General features: G+C 30.6%; 4 non-coding genes and 1 pseudogene across 4 annotated transcripts; 4 read left to right on the top strand and 1 right to left on the bottom strand.

The window, feature by feature from the left end:
* The window catches only part of LOC130222303 (zinc finger protein 208-like), a 758572-nt pseudogene that overhangs the window by 225970 nt on the left and 516046 nt on the right, over positions 1 to 16556 (bottom strand).
* trnai-aau (transfer RNA isoleucine (anticodon AAU)) lies at positions 578 to 651 on the top strand. Its single transcript has one exon. It is a non-coding gene; the product is annotated as a tRNA-Ile (tRNA).
* trnaq-cug (transfer RNA glutamine (anticodon CUG)) lies at positions 1564 to 1635 on the top strand. Its single transcript has one exon. It is a non-coding gene; the product is annotated as a tRNA-Gln (tRNA).
* Positions 1745 to 1818, top strand: trnad-auc (transfer RNA aspartic acid (anticodon AUC)). The gene has a single exon. It is a non-coding gene; the product is annotated as a tRNA-Asp (tRNA).
* Positions 1907 to 1980, top strand: trnaf-gaa (transfer RNA phenylalanine (anticodon GAA)). The gene has a single exon. It is a non-coding gene; the product is annotated as a tRNA-Phe (tRNA).

Genomic DNA, 16556 nt, shown 5'->3' with positions numbered 1-16556 from the left:
TCCCAGGCGGTCTCCCATCCAAGTACTAACCAGGCCCAACCCTGCTTTGCTTCCGAGTTCAGATGAGATCAGGCATTGCTTTTTTTTTTCTTTTTTTTCTTAAAAATAATTTTCAAATACAATAAAACAATACATTGAGTGACTTTTCAAACATCAAAAATAAAATAAAACAATAATTATAGAAAATACATTCATTTGTATTTGTCCCACATCGAGGTAACACCATTAGTCGTCAAATTGCCTAGAATAGCGTGCTTTTCTTTTGAAGGTCCTACCTAGTAATGCTCCAGTAAATGTGTGAGGAGCCCTGCATGCCGAATGACGAGTTACTCAGAAATCAATGCACATTGGCTCCGCCTTGGATGGACCTTCTGCTACTTTCCTGCAAGACCAGTTTTTTAATCCATCCTCTTCATCTTGGGCAGCAGCTCTATATCATCTTAAGGTTCCATGGTGTAATGGTTAGCACTCTGGACTCTGAATCCAGTGATCCAAGTTCAAATCACGGTAGGACCTGTTTTTATTTTGCCAGCACCGCACAAAAAAAGTTAAAATAGCTTCCTGTTCCCTTGAAAACGGCCGGTTAGCTCAGTTGGTTAGAGCGTGGTGCTAATAACGCCAAGGTCGCCGGTTCGATACCCGTACTGGCCAAATTTTTACTCTCTTATGCCTCAGATGCACTTAAGGGCTCAGCTTGGTCTCACAGACATCCCTGCTGCAGGAAAGCTGTGTTATGCTCAGTTGGGAGAGCGTTAGACTGAAGATCTTAAGGTCCCTGGTTCGATCCCTGGTTTCGGCAAAGCAATGTTGTTGTTCTGTTTTGGGCACAGGGTCAGTTGAATGAAAGTCACCCAAAAAGCCTAGCCGCAACCCCCTTAAGTCCACCTGCTTCCATTTGACCAAAACGCTATCTTTCTCCCAGGTGGTCACATCGCTTCTGGTGATGATTCCTATGGGCTAATCGACAGCACTCTGCTATATATTTAGTGCTTTGATTTCCCACTGCGGACGCGCCATTGAATAAAAGAAAACTGTGACTTGATAGGGCTTCTGAAGGATTGCAATGATTAGTACTACACAGAACCGGCAAAGCTGACGTAAGGAAATTCGCTCTAAACCCTCCAGGTGCAACCAGGTTTGCAATAAAAGCCACTGTGAAAGGCATGAAAACACAAGTGGAGAATGCGGGCATCAATCCCGCTACCTCTCACACGCTAAGCGAGCGCTCTACCATTTGAGCTAATTCCCCTTTTCACAAGCCAAATTGAACATTTTAGACGTGGTCAAAAAAGAAAAAATAAGATCACATCTGTTCTGTGGTGGCTTCTTTGCCCTGCCTGCCATTTAGTCGTCAAATTGCCTAGAATAGCGTGCTTTTCTTTTGAAGGCCCTACCTAGTCCTGCTCCAGTAAATGTGTGAGGAGCCCTGCATGCCGAATGACGAGTTACTCAGAAATCAATGCACATTGGCCTTGCCTTGGATGGACCTTCTGCTACTTTTCTGCAAGGCCATTTTTTAAATTCATCATCTTCATGTCGGGCAGCAGCTCTATATCACCTTAAGGTTTCATGGTGTAATGGTTAGCACTCTGGACTCTGAATCCAGTGATCCGAGTTCAAATCTCGGTGGGACCTGCTTTTATTTTGCCAGCGCCGCACAAAAAAAGTTAAAATAGCATCCTGTTCCCTTGAAGGCCAAAGAATGACACTAACTCTGGGTTTTCTAGCACACTGGTAAGAAAACGGCCGGTTAGCTCAGTTGCTTAGAGCGTGGTGCTATCAACGCCAAAGTTGCGGGTTCGATACCAGTACTGGCCAAATTTTTGCTCTCTTATGCCTCAGATGCACTTAAGGGCTCAGCTTGGTCTCACAGACATCCCTGCTGCAGGAAAGCCGTGTAATGGCAGCTGAAATAGCTCAGTTGGGAGAGCGTTAGACTGAAGATCTAAAGGTCCCTGGTTCGATCCCCGGGTTTCGGCAAAGCAATGTTGTTGTTCTGTTTTGGGCACAGGGTCAGTTGAATGAAAGTCACCCAAAAAGCCTAGCCGTTTCACCCTTAAGTCCACCTGCTTCCATTTGACCAAAACGCTATCTTTCTCCCAGGTGGTCACATCGCTTCTGGTGATGATTCCTATGGCCTAATCGACAGCACTCTGCTATATATTTAGTGCTTTGATTTCCCACTGCGGACGTGCCATCGAATAAAAGAAAACTGTGACTTGATAGGGCTTCTGAAGGATTGCAATGATTAGTACTATACAGAACCGGCAAAGCTGACGTAAGGAAATTCGCTCTAAACCCTCCAGGTGCAACCAGCTTTGCAATAAAAGCCAGTGTAAAAGGCATGAAAACAGAAGTGGATAATGCGGGCATCGATCCAGCTACCTCTCTCATGCATGCTCAGCGACCGTTCTACCATTTAAGCTAATTCCCCTTTTCACAGTCAAAATTGAACATTTTAGACGTGGTCGAAAAAGAAAAAATAAGATCACATCTGTTCTGTGGTGGCTTCTTTGCCCTGCCTGCCATTTAGTCGTCAAATTGCCTAGAATGGCGTGCTTTTCTTTTGAAGGCCCTACCTAGTAATGCTCCAGTAAATGTGTGAGGAGCCCTGCATGCCGAATGACGAGTTACTCAGAAATCAATGCACATTGGCCTTGCCTTGGATGGACCTTCTGCTACTTTCCTGCAAGGCCAGTTTTTTAATTCATCATCTTCATCTCGGGCAGCAGCTCTACACCATCTTGAGGTTCCATAATGTAATGGATAGCACTCTGCATCCAGCGATCTAAATTCAAATCTAGATGGGACCTGTTTTTTTTTTTGCCAGCACCGCACAAAAAAGCTAAAATAGCATTCTATTCCCTTGAAGGCCAGAGAATAACAGTTACTATGGGTTTTCTAGGACCCTCAAGTCCAGCTGCTTCACCCTCAAGTCCATCTGCTTCCATTTGACCAAAACGCTATCTTTCTCCCAGGTGGTCACATCGCTTCTGGTGATGATTCCTTTGGGCTAATCGACAGCACTCTGCTATATATTTAGTGCTTTGATTTCCCACTGCGGACGTGCCATCGAATAAAAGAAAACTGTGACTTGATAGGGCTTCTGAAGGATTGCAATGATTAGTACTACACAGAACCGGCAAAGCTGACGTAAGGAAATTCGCTCTAAACCCTCCAGGTGCAACCAGCTTTGCAATAAAAGCCACTGTGAAAGGCATGAAAACACAAGTGGAGAATGCGGGCATCGATCCCGCTACCTCTCGCTTTCATTCAACTACAGAGCCAAAGTAAGCCCAAAGTAAGCCCACATAAGCCAATCACGTCTCACCTCAGTGGCTTACTTTTGACCAATAGAGTTTAACCCCTGTGGCTTACTTTTGACCAATCGCGTTTGTCTTTGTGCTGACGTCATTTCGACCAATCGCGTTTCACTTCAGTGGCTTACTTTTGACCAATCGCATTTCTTTTTGCTGTGACGTATTTTTGACCAATCGCATTTTTCCTCGATGGCTTACTTTTGACCAAGCACACGACGCTTTTATTATAATCGTCATCTTTGAATCAGGTAAGCCAGATGTAACACTACTTTATTATTAGTTTATTATACTGTGTGTATTTCTGTTAAATGATAAGTTACAATCGACAGCAAGGTAACGTTATAGCAGATGTTTTCTACATAACTTGTAAAACGGTAATGTTTCCCATGATAAATACAGAGCAAAATGTCGCTAGTGATCAGAAAAGGTGGAATCATCACCATTTGGTCAAATGATTAAACAAAATGTTCTGATATTTGTTTAGAATAATAATGCCCCCATTCGACCTAGCAATATTGGGCCCTATTATCGCGGTGTACACTCTAAAAAGTTAACGTTACTGTATTTAAATGTACAGTTACAGTTACTTATAATGTAATTGCATTAAATACAGAGTTTTTTCTTAAACATTTAATTTAGCAAGTAATTCTATACTTTTAAAATAATTCTATTTTAAGTAAAACGACTGCACAAACTTTAAAAACATTTGAGTTTAACACTTGTTCATGACAATATATGATATATATTTAGTAGATTGTATTTTATTTCATAAATCTATTGTAAAAATATTATAAGCATATATTGTATTTTGTTTATTTTATTACTTGTGTTTTCAGATATATTACACAACAGAATAGTTATATTAAATAGCTGAAGTACAAACATTTTATTTTTGTCTAGTTTTGTTTTGTCTAGGTTTGTTTAGTTTTGTCTAGATTTGTTTAGTTTTGTCCGGTTTTTGTCTAGTTTTGTTTAGTTTTGTCTAATTTTGTTTTGTCTGATTTTGTCTACTTTTGTCTAGTTTTGTCTGATTTTGTCTACTTTTGTTTTGTCAGATTTTGTCTATTTTTGTCGTTTTGTTTTTTCAGATTTTGTTTACTTTTGTTTTGTCTGATTTTGTCTAGATGCGTTTTGTCTGATTTTGTCTACTTTTGTCTAGTTTTGTTTTGTCTGATTTTGTCTATTTTTGTTTAGTTTTGTTTTGTTCGATTTTGTCTATTTTTGTTTATTTTTGTCTAGTTTTGTTTTGTCTAGGTTTGTTTAGTTTTGTCTAGGTTTGTTTTGTTTTGTCTGATTTTGTCTATTTTTGTTTATTTTTGTCTAGTTTTGTTTTGTCTAGGTTTCTTTAGTTTTGTCTAGATTTGTTTAGTTTTGTCCGATTTTTGTCTAGTTTTGTTTAGTTTTGTCTACTGTTGTTTTGTCTGATTTTGTCTACTTTTGTTTTGTCAGATTTTGTCTATTTTTGTAGTTTTGTTTTGTCAGATTTTGTCTACTGTTGTTTTGTCAATTTTTTTCTACTTTTGTTTTGTCTGATTTTGTCTAGATGCGTTTTGTCTGATTTTGTCTACTTTTGTCTAGTTTTTTCTGATTTAGTTTTGTCTGATTTTGTCTAGTTTTGTTTTGTGTGATTTTGTCTATTTTTGTTTATTTTTGTCTAGTTTTGTTTTGTCTAGGTTTGTTTAGTTTTTTCTAGATTTGTTTAGTTTTGTTCAATTTTTGTCTAGTTTTGTTTAGTTTTGTCTAATTTTGTTTTGTCTGATTTTGTCTAGTTTTGTCTGATTTTGTCTACTTTTGTTTTGTCAGATTTTGTCTATTTTTGTAGTGTTGTTTTGTCAGATTTTGTCTACTTTTGTTTTGTCTGATTTTGTCTAGATGCGTTTTGTCTGATTTTGTCTACTTTTGTCTAGTTTTGTTTTGTCTGATTTTGTCTAGTTTTGTTTCGTTTTGTTTAGTTTTGTTTAGATTTGTTTAGTTTTGTCCGATTTTTGTCTAGTTTTGTTTAGTTTTGTCTAATTTTGTTTTGTCTGATTTTGTCTACTTTTGTCTAGTTTTGTCTGATTTTGTCTACTTTTGTTTTGTCAGATTTTGTCTATTTTTGTCGTTTTGTTTTTTCAGATTTTGTCTACTTTTGTTTTGTCTGATTTTGTCTAGATGCGTTTTGTCTGATTTTGTCTACTTTTGTCTAGTTTTGTTTTGTCTGATTTTGTCTATTTTTGTTTAGTTTTGTTTTGTTCGATTTTGTATATTTTTGTTTATTTTTGTCTAGTTTTGTTTTGTCTAGGTTTGTTTAGTTTTGTCTAGGTTTGTTTAGTTTTGTCTGATTTTGTCTATTTTTGTTTATTTTTGTCTAGTTTTGTTTTGTCTAGGTTTGTTTAGTTTTGTCTAGATTTGTTTAGTTTTGTCCAATTTTTGTCTAGTTTTGTTTAGTTTTGTCTAATTTTGTTTTGTCTGATTTTGTCTACTTTTGTTTTGTCAGATTTTGTCTATTTTTGTAGTTTTGTTTTGTCAGATTTTGTTTACTGTTGTTTTGTCAATTTTTTTCTACTTTTGTTTTGTCTGATTTTGTCTAGATGCGTTTTGTCTGATTTTGTCTACTTTTGTCTAGTTTTGTCTGATTTAGTTTTGTCTGATTTTGTCTAGTTTTGTTTTGTCTGATTTTGTCTATTTTTGTTTATTTTTGTCTAGTTTTGTTTTGTCTAGGTTTGTTTAGTTTTTTCTAGATTTGTTTAGTTTTGTTCAATTTTTGTCTAGTTTTGTTTAGTTTTGTCTAATTTTGTTTTGTCTGATTTTGTCTAGTTTTGTCTGATTTTGTCTACTTTTGTTTTGTCAGATTTTGTCTATTTTTGTAGTGTTGTTTTGTCAGATTTTGTCTACTTTTGTTTTGTCTGATTTTGTCTAGATGCATTTTGTCTGATTTTGTCTACTTTTGTCTAGTTTTGTTTGTCTGATTTTGTCTAGTTTTGTTTCGTTTTGTTTAGTTTTGTCTGATTTTGTCTATTTTTGTCCGATTTTGTCTATTTTTGTCTAGTTTTGTTTAGTTTTGTCTGATTTAGTTTTGTCTGATTTTGTCTACTTTTGTCTAGTTTTGTTTTGTCTGATTTTGTCTGTTTTTGTTTATTTTTGTCTAGTTTTGTTTTGTCTAGGTTTGCTTAGTTTTGTCTAGATTTGTTTAGTTTTGTCCGATTTTTGTCTAGTTTTGTCTAATTTTGTTTTGTCTGATTTTGTCTACTTTTGTTTTGTCAGATTTTGTCTATTTTTGTCGTTTTGTTTTGTCAGATTTTGTCTACTTTTGTTTTGTCAAATTTTTTCTACTTTTGTTTTGTCTGATTTTGTCTAGATGCGTTTTGTCTGATTTAGTCTACTTTTGTCTAGGTTTGTTTTGTCTGATTTTGTCTAGTTTTGTTTAGTTTTGTCTGATTTTGTCCACTTTTGTCTAGTTTTGTTTTGTCTGATTTTGTCTATTTTTGTTTATTTTTGTCTAGTTTTGTTTTGTCTAGGTTTGTTTAGTTTTGTCTAGATTTGTTTAGTTTTGTCCGATTTTTGTCTAGTTTTGTTTATTTTTGTCTAGTTTTGTTTTGTCTAGGTTTGTTTAGTTTTGTCTAGATTTGTTTAGTTTTGTCCGATTTTTGTCAAAAAATATCCTATAGACAATACTTCTACTTTTGTCCAGTTTTGTTTTGTCAGATTTTGTCTATTTTTGCTTAGTTTTGTCTCATTTTGTTTAGTTTGTCTGTTTTTGTCTATTTTTGTTTAGTTTTGTCTCATTTTGTTTAGTTTTGTCTGTTTTTGTCTATTTTTGTTTAGTTTTGTTTGATTTTGCCTATTTTTGTTTATTTTTGTCTCGTTTTGTTTTGTCTAGGTTTGTTTAGTTTTGTCTAGGTTTGTTTTGTTTTGTCTGATTTTGTCTATTTTTGTTTATTTTTGTCTAGTTTTGTTTTGTCTAGGTTTGTTTAGTTTTGTCTAGATTTGTTTAGTTTTGTCCGATTTTTGTCTAGTTTTGTTTAGTTTTGTCTAATTTAGTTTTGTCTGATTTTGTCTACTTTTGTTTTGTCAGATTTTGTCTATTTTTGTAGTTTTGTTTTGTCAGATTTTGTCTACTGTTGTTTTGTAAATTTTTTTCTACATTTGTTTTGTCTGATTTTGTCTAGATGCGTTTTGTCTGATTTTGTCTACTTTTGTCTAGTTTTGTTTTGTCTGATTTTGTCTAGTTTTGTTTAGTTTTGTTTAGTTTTGTCTGATTTAGTTTTGTCTGATTTTGTCTAGTTTTGTTTTGTCTGATTTTTGTCTATTTTTGTTTATTTTTGTCTAGTTTTGTTTAGTTTTGTCCAATTTTTGTCTAGTTTTGTTTAGTCTTGTCTAATTTTGTTTTGTCTGATTTTGTCTAAATTTGTTTTGTCAGATTTTGTCTATTTTTGTAGTTTTGTTTTGTCAGATTTTGTCTACTGTTGTTTTGTCAATTTTTGTCTACTTTTGTTTTGTCTGATTTTGTCTAGATGCGTTTTGTCTGATTTTGTCTACTTTTGTCTATTTTTGTCTGATTTAGTTTTGTCTGATTTTGTCTAGTTTTGTTTTGTCTGATTTTGTCTATTTTTGTTTATTTTTGTCTAGTTTTGTTTTGTCTAGGTTTGTTTAGTTTTTTCTAGATTTGTTTAGTTTTGTTCAATTTTGTCTAGTTTTGTTTAGTTTTGTCTGATTTTGTCTAGTTTTGTCTGATTTTGTCTACTTTTGTTTTGTCAGATTTTGTCTATTTTTGTAGTGTTGTTTTGTCAGATTTTGTCTACTTTTGTTTTGTCTGATTTTGTCTAGATGCATTTTGTCTACTTTTGTCTAGTTTTGTTTTGTCTGATTTTGTCTAGTTTTGTCTAGTTTTGTCTGATTTTGTCTACTTTTGTCTATTTTTGTCGTTTTGTTTTTTCAGATTTTGTCTACTTTTGTTTTGTCTGATTTTGTCTAGATGCGTTTTGTCTGATTTTGTCTACTTTTGTCTAGTTTTGTTTTGTCTGATTTTGTCTATTTTTGTTTAGTTTTGTTTTGTTCGATTTTGTCTATTTTTGTTTATTTTTGTCTAGTTTTGTTTTGTCTAGGTTTGTTTAGTTTTGTCTAGGTTTGTTTTGTTTTGTCTGATTTTGTCTATTTTTGTTTATTTTTGTCTAGTTTTGTTTTGTCTAGGTTTCTTTAGTTTTGTCTAGATTTGTTTAGTTTTGTCCGATTTTTGTCTAGTTTTGTTTAGTGTTGTCTACTGTTGTTTTGTCTGATTTTGACTACTTTTGTTTTGTCAGATTTTGTCTATTTTTGTAGTTTTGTTTTGTCAGATTTTGTCTACTGTTGTTTTGTCAATTTTTTTCTACTTTTGTTTTGTCTAATTTTGTCTAGATGCGTTTTGTCTGATTTTGTCTACTTTTGTCTAGTTTTGTCTGATTTAGTTTTGTCTGATTTTGTCTAGTTTTGTTTTGTGTGATTTTGTCTATTTTTGTTTATTTTTGTCTAGTTTTGTTTTGTCTAGGTTTGTTTAGTTTTTTCTAAATTTGTTTAGTTTTGTTCAATTTTTGTCTAGTTTTGTTTAGTTTTGTCTAGTTTTGTTTTGTCTGATTTTGTCTAGTTTGTCAGATTTTGTCTACTTTTGTTTTGTCTGATTTTGTCTAGATGCGTTTTGTCTGATTTTGTCTACTTTTGTCTAGTTTTGTTTTGTCTGATTTTGTCTAGTTTTGTTTCGTTTTGTTTAGTTTTGTTTAGATTTGTTTAGTTTTGTCCGATTTTTGTCTAGTTTTGTTTAGTTTTGTCTAATTTTGTTTTGTCTGATTTTGTCTACTTTTGTCTAGTTTTGTCTGATTTTGTCTACTTTTGTTTTGTCAGATTTTGTCTATTTTTGTCGTTTTGTTTTTTCAGATTTTGTCTACTTTTGTTTTGTCTGATTTGTCTAGATGCGTTTTGTCTGATTTTGTCTACTTTTGTCTAGTTTTGTTTTGTCTGATTTTGTCTATTTTTGTTTAGTTTTGTTTTGTTCGATTTTGAATATTTTTGTTTATTTTTGTCTAGTTTTGTTTTGTCTAGGTTTGTTTAGTTTTGTCTAGGTTTGTTTTGTTTTGTCTGATTTTGTCTATTTTTGTTTATTTTTGTCTAGTTTTGTTTTGTCTAGGTTTAATTAGTTTTGTCTATATTTGTTTAGTTTTGTCCGATTTTGTCTAGTTTTGTTTAGTTTTGTCTAATTTTGTTTTGTCTGATTTTGTCTACTTTTGTTTTGTCAGATTTTGTCTATTTTTGTAGTTTTGTTTTGTCAGATTTTGTTTACTGTTGTTTTGTCAATTTTTTTCTACTTTTGTTTTGTCTGATTTTGTCTAGATGCGTTTTGTCTGATTTTGTCTACTTTTGTCTAGTTTTGTCTGATTTAGTTTTGTCTGATTTTGTCTAGTTTTGTTTTGTCTGATTTTGTCTATTTTTGTTTATTTTTGTCTAGTTTTGTTTTGTCTAGGTTTGTTTAGTTTTTTCTAGATTTGTTTAGTTTTGTTCAATTTTTGTCTAGTTTTGTTTAGTTTTGTCTAATTTTGTTTTGTCTGATTTGGTCTAGTTTTGTCTGATTTTGTCTACTTTTGTTTTGTCAGATTTTGTCTATTTTTGTAGTAATGTTTTGTCAGATTTTGTCTACTTTTGTTTTGTCTGATTTTGTCTAGATGCATTTTGTCTGATTTTGTCTACTTTTGTCTAGTTTTGTTTTGTCTGATTTTGTCTAGTTTTGTTTCGTTTTGTTTAGTTTTGTCTGATTTTGTCTATTTTTGTCTGATTTTGTCTATTTTTGTCTAGTTTTGTTTAGTTTTGTCTGATTTAGTTTTGTCTGATTTTGTCTACTTTTGTCTAGTTTTGTTTTGTCTGATTTTGTCTGTTTTTGTTTATTTTTGTCTAGTTTGTTTTGTCTATGTTTGTTTAGTTTTGTCTAGATTTGTTTAGTTTTGTCCGATTTTTGTCTAGTTTTGTCTAGTTTTGTCTAATTTTGTTTTGTCTGATTTTGTCTACTTTTGTTTTATCAGATTTTGTCTATTTTTGTCGTTTTGTTTTGTCAGATTTTGTCTACTTTTGTTTTGTCAAATTTTTTCTACTTTTGTTTTGTCTGATTTTGTCTAGATGCGTTTTGTCTGATTTAGTCTACTTTTGTCTAGGTTTGTTTTGTCTGATTTTGTCTAGTTTTGTTTAGTTTTGTCTGATTTTGTCCACTTTTGTCTAGTTTTGTTTTGTCTGATTTTGTCTATTTTTGTTTATTTTTGTCTAGTTTTGTTTTGTCTAGGTTTGTTTAGTTTTGTCTAGATTTGTTTAGTTTTGTCCGATTTTTGTCTAGTTTTGTTTATTTTTGTCTAGTTTTATTTTGTCTAGGTTTGTTTAGTTTTGTCTAGATTTGTTTAGTTTTGTCCGATTTTGTCAAAAAATATCCTATAGACAATACTTCTACTTTTGTCCAGTTTTGTTTTGTCAGATTTTGTCTATTTTTGCTTAGTTTTGTCTCATTTTGTTTAGTTTTGTCTGTTTTTGTCTATTTTTGTTTAGTTTTGTTTTGTTTGATTTTGCCTATTTTTGTTTATTTTTGTCTAGTTTTGTTTTGTCTAGGTTTGTTTAGTTTTGTCTAGGTTTGTTTTGTTTTGTCTGATTTTGTCTATTTTTGTTTATTTTTGTCTAGTTTTGTTTTGTCTAGGTTTGTTTAGTTTTGTCTAGATTTGTTTAGTTTTGTCCGATTTTTGTCTAGTTTTGTTTAGTTTTGTCTAATTTAGTTTTGTCTGATTTTGTCTACTTTTGTTTTGTCAGATTTTGTCTATTTTTGTAGTTTTGTTTTGTCAGATTTTGTCTACTGTTGTTTTGTAATTTTTTTTCTACTTTTGTTTTGTCTGATTTTGTCTAGATGCGTTTTGTCTGATTTTGTCTACTTTTGTCTAGTTTTGTTTAGTTTTGTCTGATTTAGTTTTGTCTGATTTTGTCTAGTTTTGTTTTGTCTGATTTTGTCTATTTTTGTTTATTTTTGTCTAGTTTTGTTTAGTTTTGTCCAATTTTTGTCTAGTTTTGTTTAGTCTTGTCTAATTTTGTTTTGTCTGATTTTGTCTAAATTTGTCTGATTTTGTCTACTTTTGTTTTGTCAAATTTTGTCTAGATGTGTTTTGTCTGATTTTGTCTACTTTTGTCTAGTTTTGTTTTGTCTGATTTTGTCTAGTTTTGTTTCGTTTTGTTTAGTTTTGTCTGATTTTGTCTATTTTTTATCTAGTTTTGTCAGATTTTGTCTACTTTTGTTTTGTCAAATTTTTTCTACTTTTGTTTTGTCAAATTTTTTCTACTTTTGTTTTGTCTGATTTTGTCTAGATGCGTTTTGTCTGATTTTGTCTACTTTTGTCTAGTTTTGTTTTGTCTGATTTTGTCTAGTTTTGTTTAGTTTTGTCTGATTTAGTTTTGTCTGATTTTGTCTACTTTTGTCTAGTTTTGTTTTGTCTGATTTTGCCAGTTTTTTTTTTATTTTTGTCTAGTTTTGATTTGTCTATGTTTGTTTAGTTTTGTCTAGTTTTGTTTAGTTTTGTCTAATTTTATTTTGTCTGATTTTGTCTAGTTTTGTCTGATTTTGTATACTTTTGTTTTGTCAGATTTTGTCAATTTTTGTAGTGTTGTTTTGTCAGATTTTGTCTAATTTTGTTTTGTCTGATTTTGTCTAGATGCGTTTTGTCTGATTTTGTCTACTTTTGTCTAGTTTTGTTTTGTCTGATTTTGTCTAGTTTTGTTTCTTTTTGTTTAGTTTTGTCTGATTTTGTCTATTTTTGTCAGATTTTGTCTATTTTTGTCTAGTTTTGTTTAGTTTTGTCTGATTTAGTTTTGTCTAATTTTGTCTACTTTTGTCTAGTTTTGTTTTGTCTGATTTTGTCTATTTTTGTTTATTTTTGTCTAGTTTTGTTTTGTCTAGGTTTGTTTAGTTTTGTCTAGATTTCTTTAGTTTTGTCCGATTTTTGTCTAGTTTTGTTTAGTTTTGTCTAATTTTGTTTTGTCTGATTTTGTCTACTTTTATCTAGTTTTGTCTGATTTTGTCTACTTTTGTTTCGTCAGATTTTGTCTATTTTTGTCGTTGTATTTTGTCAGATTTTGTCTACTTTTGTTTTGTCAAATTTTTTCTACTTTTGTTTTGTCTAATTTTGTCTAGATGCGTTTTGTCTGATTTTGTCTACTTTTGTCTTGTTTTGTTTTGTCTGATTTCATCTAGTTTTGTTTAGTTTTTTCTGATTTAGTTTTGTCTGATTTTGTCCACTTTTGTCTAGTTTTGTTTTGTCTGATTTTGTCTATTTTTGTTTATTTTTGTCCGATTTTTGTCTAGTTTTGTTTATTTTTGTCTAGTTTTGTTTTGTCTAGGTTTGTTTAGTTTTGTCTAGATTTGTTTAGTTTTGTCCGATTTTTGTCTAAGAATATCCTATAGACAATACTCCTACTTTTGTCCAGTTTTGTTTTGTAAGATTTTGTCTATTTTTGCTTAGTTTTGTCTCATTTTGTTTATTTTTGTCTGTTTTTGTCTATTTTTGTTTAGTTTTGTTTTGTTTGATTTTGCCTATTTTTGTTAATTTTTGTCTAGTTTTGTTTTGTCTGATTTTGTCTAGATGCGTTTTGTCTGCTTTTGTTTTGTCAGATTTTGTCTATTTTTGTAGTTTTGTTTTGTCAGATTTTGTCTACTTTTGTTTTGTCAAATTTTTTCTACTTTTGTTTTGTCTGATTTTGTCTAGATGCGTTTTGTCTGATTTTGTCTACTTTTGTCTAGTTTTGTTTTGTCTGATTTCGTCTAGTTTTGTTTAGTTTTGTCTGATTTAGTTTTGTCTGATTTTGTCTACTTTTGTCTAGTTTTGTTTTGTCTGATTTTGTCTATTTTTGTTTATTTTTGTCTAGTTTTGTTTTGTCTATGTTTGTTTAGTTTTGTTTAGATTTGTTTAGTTTTGTCCGATTTTTGTCTAGTTTTGTTTATTTTTGGCTAGTTTTGTTTTGTCTAGGTTTGTTTAGTTTTGTCTAGATTTGTTTAGTTTTGTCCGATTTTTGTCTAAAAATATCCTATAGACAATACTCCTACTTTTGTCCAGTTTTGTTTTGTCAGATTTTGTCTATTTTTGCTTAGTTTTGTCTCTTTTTGTTTAGGTTTGTCTGTTTTTGTCTAATTTTGTTTAGTTTTGTTTTGTTTGATTTTGCCTATTTTTGTTTATTTTTGTCTAGTTTTGTTTTGTCTAGGTTTGTTTAGTTTTGTCTAGATTTGTTTAGTTTTGTCCAATTTTTGTCTAGTTCTGTTTAGTTTTGTCTAATTTTATTTTGTCTGATTTTGTCTACTTTTGTTTTGTCAGATTTTGTCTATTTTTGTAGTGTTGTTTTGTCAGATTTTGTCTACTTTTGTTTTGTCTGATTTTGTCTAGATGCGTTTTGTCTGATTTTGTCTACTTTTGTCTAGTTTTGTTTTGTCTGATTTTTTCTAGTTTTGTTTCGTTTTGTTTATTTTTGTCTGATTTCGTCTATTTTTGTCCGATTTTGTCTATTTTTGTCAAGTTTTGTTTAGTTTTGTCTGATTTAGTTTTGTCTGATTTTGTCTACTTGTGTATAGTTTTGTTTTGTCTGATTTTGTCTATTTTTGTTTATTTTTGTCTAGTTTTGTTTTGTCTGATTTTGTCTACTTTTGTCTAGTTTTGTTTTGTCTGATTTCGTCTAGTTTTGTTTAGTTTTGTCTGATTTAGTTTTGTCTGATTTTGTCTACTTTTGTCTAGTTTTGTTTTGTCTGATTTTGTCTATTTTTGTTTATTTTTGTCTAGTTTTGTTTTGTCTATGTTTGTTTAGTTTTGTTTAGATTTGTTTAGTTTTGTCCGATTTTTGTCTAGTTTTGTTTATTTTTGGCTAGTTTTGTTTTGTCTAGGTTTGTTTAGTTTTGTCTAGATTTGTTTAGTTTTGTCCGATTTTTGTCTAAAAATATCCTATAGACAATACTCCTACTTTTGTCCAGTTTTGTTTTGTCAGATTTTGTCTATTTTTGCTTAGTTTTGTCTCTTTTTGTTTAGGTTTGTCTGTTTTTGTCTAATTTTGTTTAGTTTTGTTTTGTTTGATTTTGCCTATTTTTGTTTATTTTTGTCTAGTTTTGTTTTGTCTAGGTTTGTTTAGTTTTGTCTAGATTTGTTTAGTTTTGTCCAATTTTTGTCTAGTTCTGTTTAGTTTTGTCTAATTTTATTTTGTCTGATTTTGTCTAGTTTTGTCTGATTTTGTCTACTTTTGTTTTGTCAGATTTTGTCTATTTTTGTAGTGTTGTTTTGTCAGATTTTGTCTACTTTTGTTTTGTCTGATTTTGTCTAGATGCGTTTTGTCTGATTTTGTCTACTTTTGTCTAGTTTTGTTTTGTCTGATTTTTTCTAGTTTTGTTTCGTTTTGTTTAGTTTTGTCTGATTTCGTCTATTTTTGTCCGATTTTGTCTATTTTTGTCAAGTTTTGTTTAGTTTTGTCTGATTTAGTTTTGTCTGATTTTGTCTACTTGTGTATAGTTTTGTTTTGTCTGATTTTGTCTATTTTTGTTTATTTTTGTCTAGTTTTGTTTTGTCTAGGTTTGTTTAGTTTTGTCTAGATTTGTTTAGTTTTGTCCGATTTTTGTCTAGTTTTGTTTAGTTTTGTCTAATTTTGTTTTGTCTGATTTTGTCTACTTTTATATAGTTTTGTCTGATTTTGTCTACTTTTGTTTTGTCAGATTTTGTCTATTTTTGTCGTTTTGTTTTGTCAGATTTTGTCTACTTTTGTTTTGTCTGATTTTGTCTAGATGCGTTTTGTCTGATTTTGTCTACTTTTGTCTAGTTTTGTTTTGTCTGATTTTGTCTAGTTTTGTCTGATTTAGTTTTGTCTGATTTTGTCCACTTTTGTCTAGTTTTGTTTTGTCTGATTTTGTCTATTTTTGTTTATTTTTGTCTAGTTTTGTTTTGTTGAGGTTTGTTTAGTTTTGTCTAGATTTGTTTAGTTTTGTCCGATTTTTGTCTAGTTTTGTTTATTTTTTCTAGTTTTGTTTTGTCTAGGTTTGTTTAGTTTTGTCTAGATTTGTTTAGTTTTGTCCGATTTTTGTCTAAAAATATCCTATAGACAATACTCCTACTTTTGTCCAGTTTTGTTTTGTCAGATTTTGTCTATTTTTGCTTAGTTTTGTCTCATTTTGTTTAGTTTTGTCTGTTTTTGTCTATTTTTGTTTAGTTTTGTTTTGTTTGATTTTGCCTATTTTTGTTAATTTTTGTCTAGTTTTGTTTTGTCTAGGTTTGTTTAGTTTTGTCTAGATTTGTTTAGTTTTGTCCGATTTTTGTCTAGTTTTGTTTAGTTTTGTCTAGTCTAATTTTGTCTACTTTTGTCTGATTTTGTCTACTTTTGTTTTGTCAGATTTTGTCTATTTTGTCGTTTTGTTTTGTCAGATTTTGTCTAATTTTGTTTTGTCTGATTTTGTCTAGATGCGTTTTGTCTGATTTTGTCTACTTTTGTCTAGTTTTGTTTTGTCTGATTTTGTCTATTTTTGTTTAGTTTTGTTTTGTTTGATTTTGTCTGTTTTTGTTTATTTTTGTCTAGTTTTGTTTTGTCTAGGTTTGTTTAGTTTTGTCTAGGTTTGTTTTGTTTTGTCTGATTTTGTCTATTTTTGTTTATTTTTGTCTAGTTTTGTTTTGTCTAGGTTTGTTTAGTTTTGTCTAGATTTGTTTAGTTTTGTCCGATTTTTGTCTAGTTTTGTTTAGTTTTGTCTAGTTTTGTTTTGTCTGATTTTGTCTACTTTTGTCTGATTTTGTCTACTTTTGTTTTGTCAGATTTTGTCTACTTTTGTTTTGTCAGATTTTGTCTATTTTTGTAGTTTTGTTTTGTCAGATTTTGTCTGCTGTTGTTTTGTCGAATTTTTTTACTTTTGTTTTGTCTGATTTTGTCTAGATGCGTTTTGTCTGATTTTGTCTACTTTTGTCTAGTTTTGTTTTGTCTGATTTCGTCTAGTTTTGTTTAGTTTTGTTAGATTTAGTTTTGTCTGATTTTGTCTACTTTTGTCTAGTTTTGTTTTGTCTGATTTTGTCTATTTTTGTTTATTTTTGTCTAGTTTTGTTTTGTCTAGGTTTGTTTAGTTTTGTCTAGATTTGTTTAGTTTTGTCCGATTTTTGTCTAGTTTTGTTTATTTTTGTCTAGTTTTGTTTTGTCTAGGTTTGTTTAGTTTTGTCTAGATTTGTTTAGTTTTGTCCAATTTTTGTCAAAAAATATCCTATAGAC

Source organism: Danio aesculapii, chromosome 4 (genome assembly GCF_903798145.1).
Source record: "Danio aesculapii chromosome 4, fDanAes4.1, whole genome shotgun sequence".
Taxonomy (NCBI): Eukaryota; Metazoa; Chordata; class Actinopteri; order Cypriniformes; family Danionidae; genus Danio; species Danio aesculapii.
Note: the sequence above shows the minus strand (reverse complement) of the source record. Positions and strands in the feature narration are given on the sequence as shown.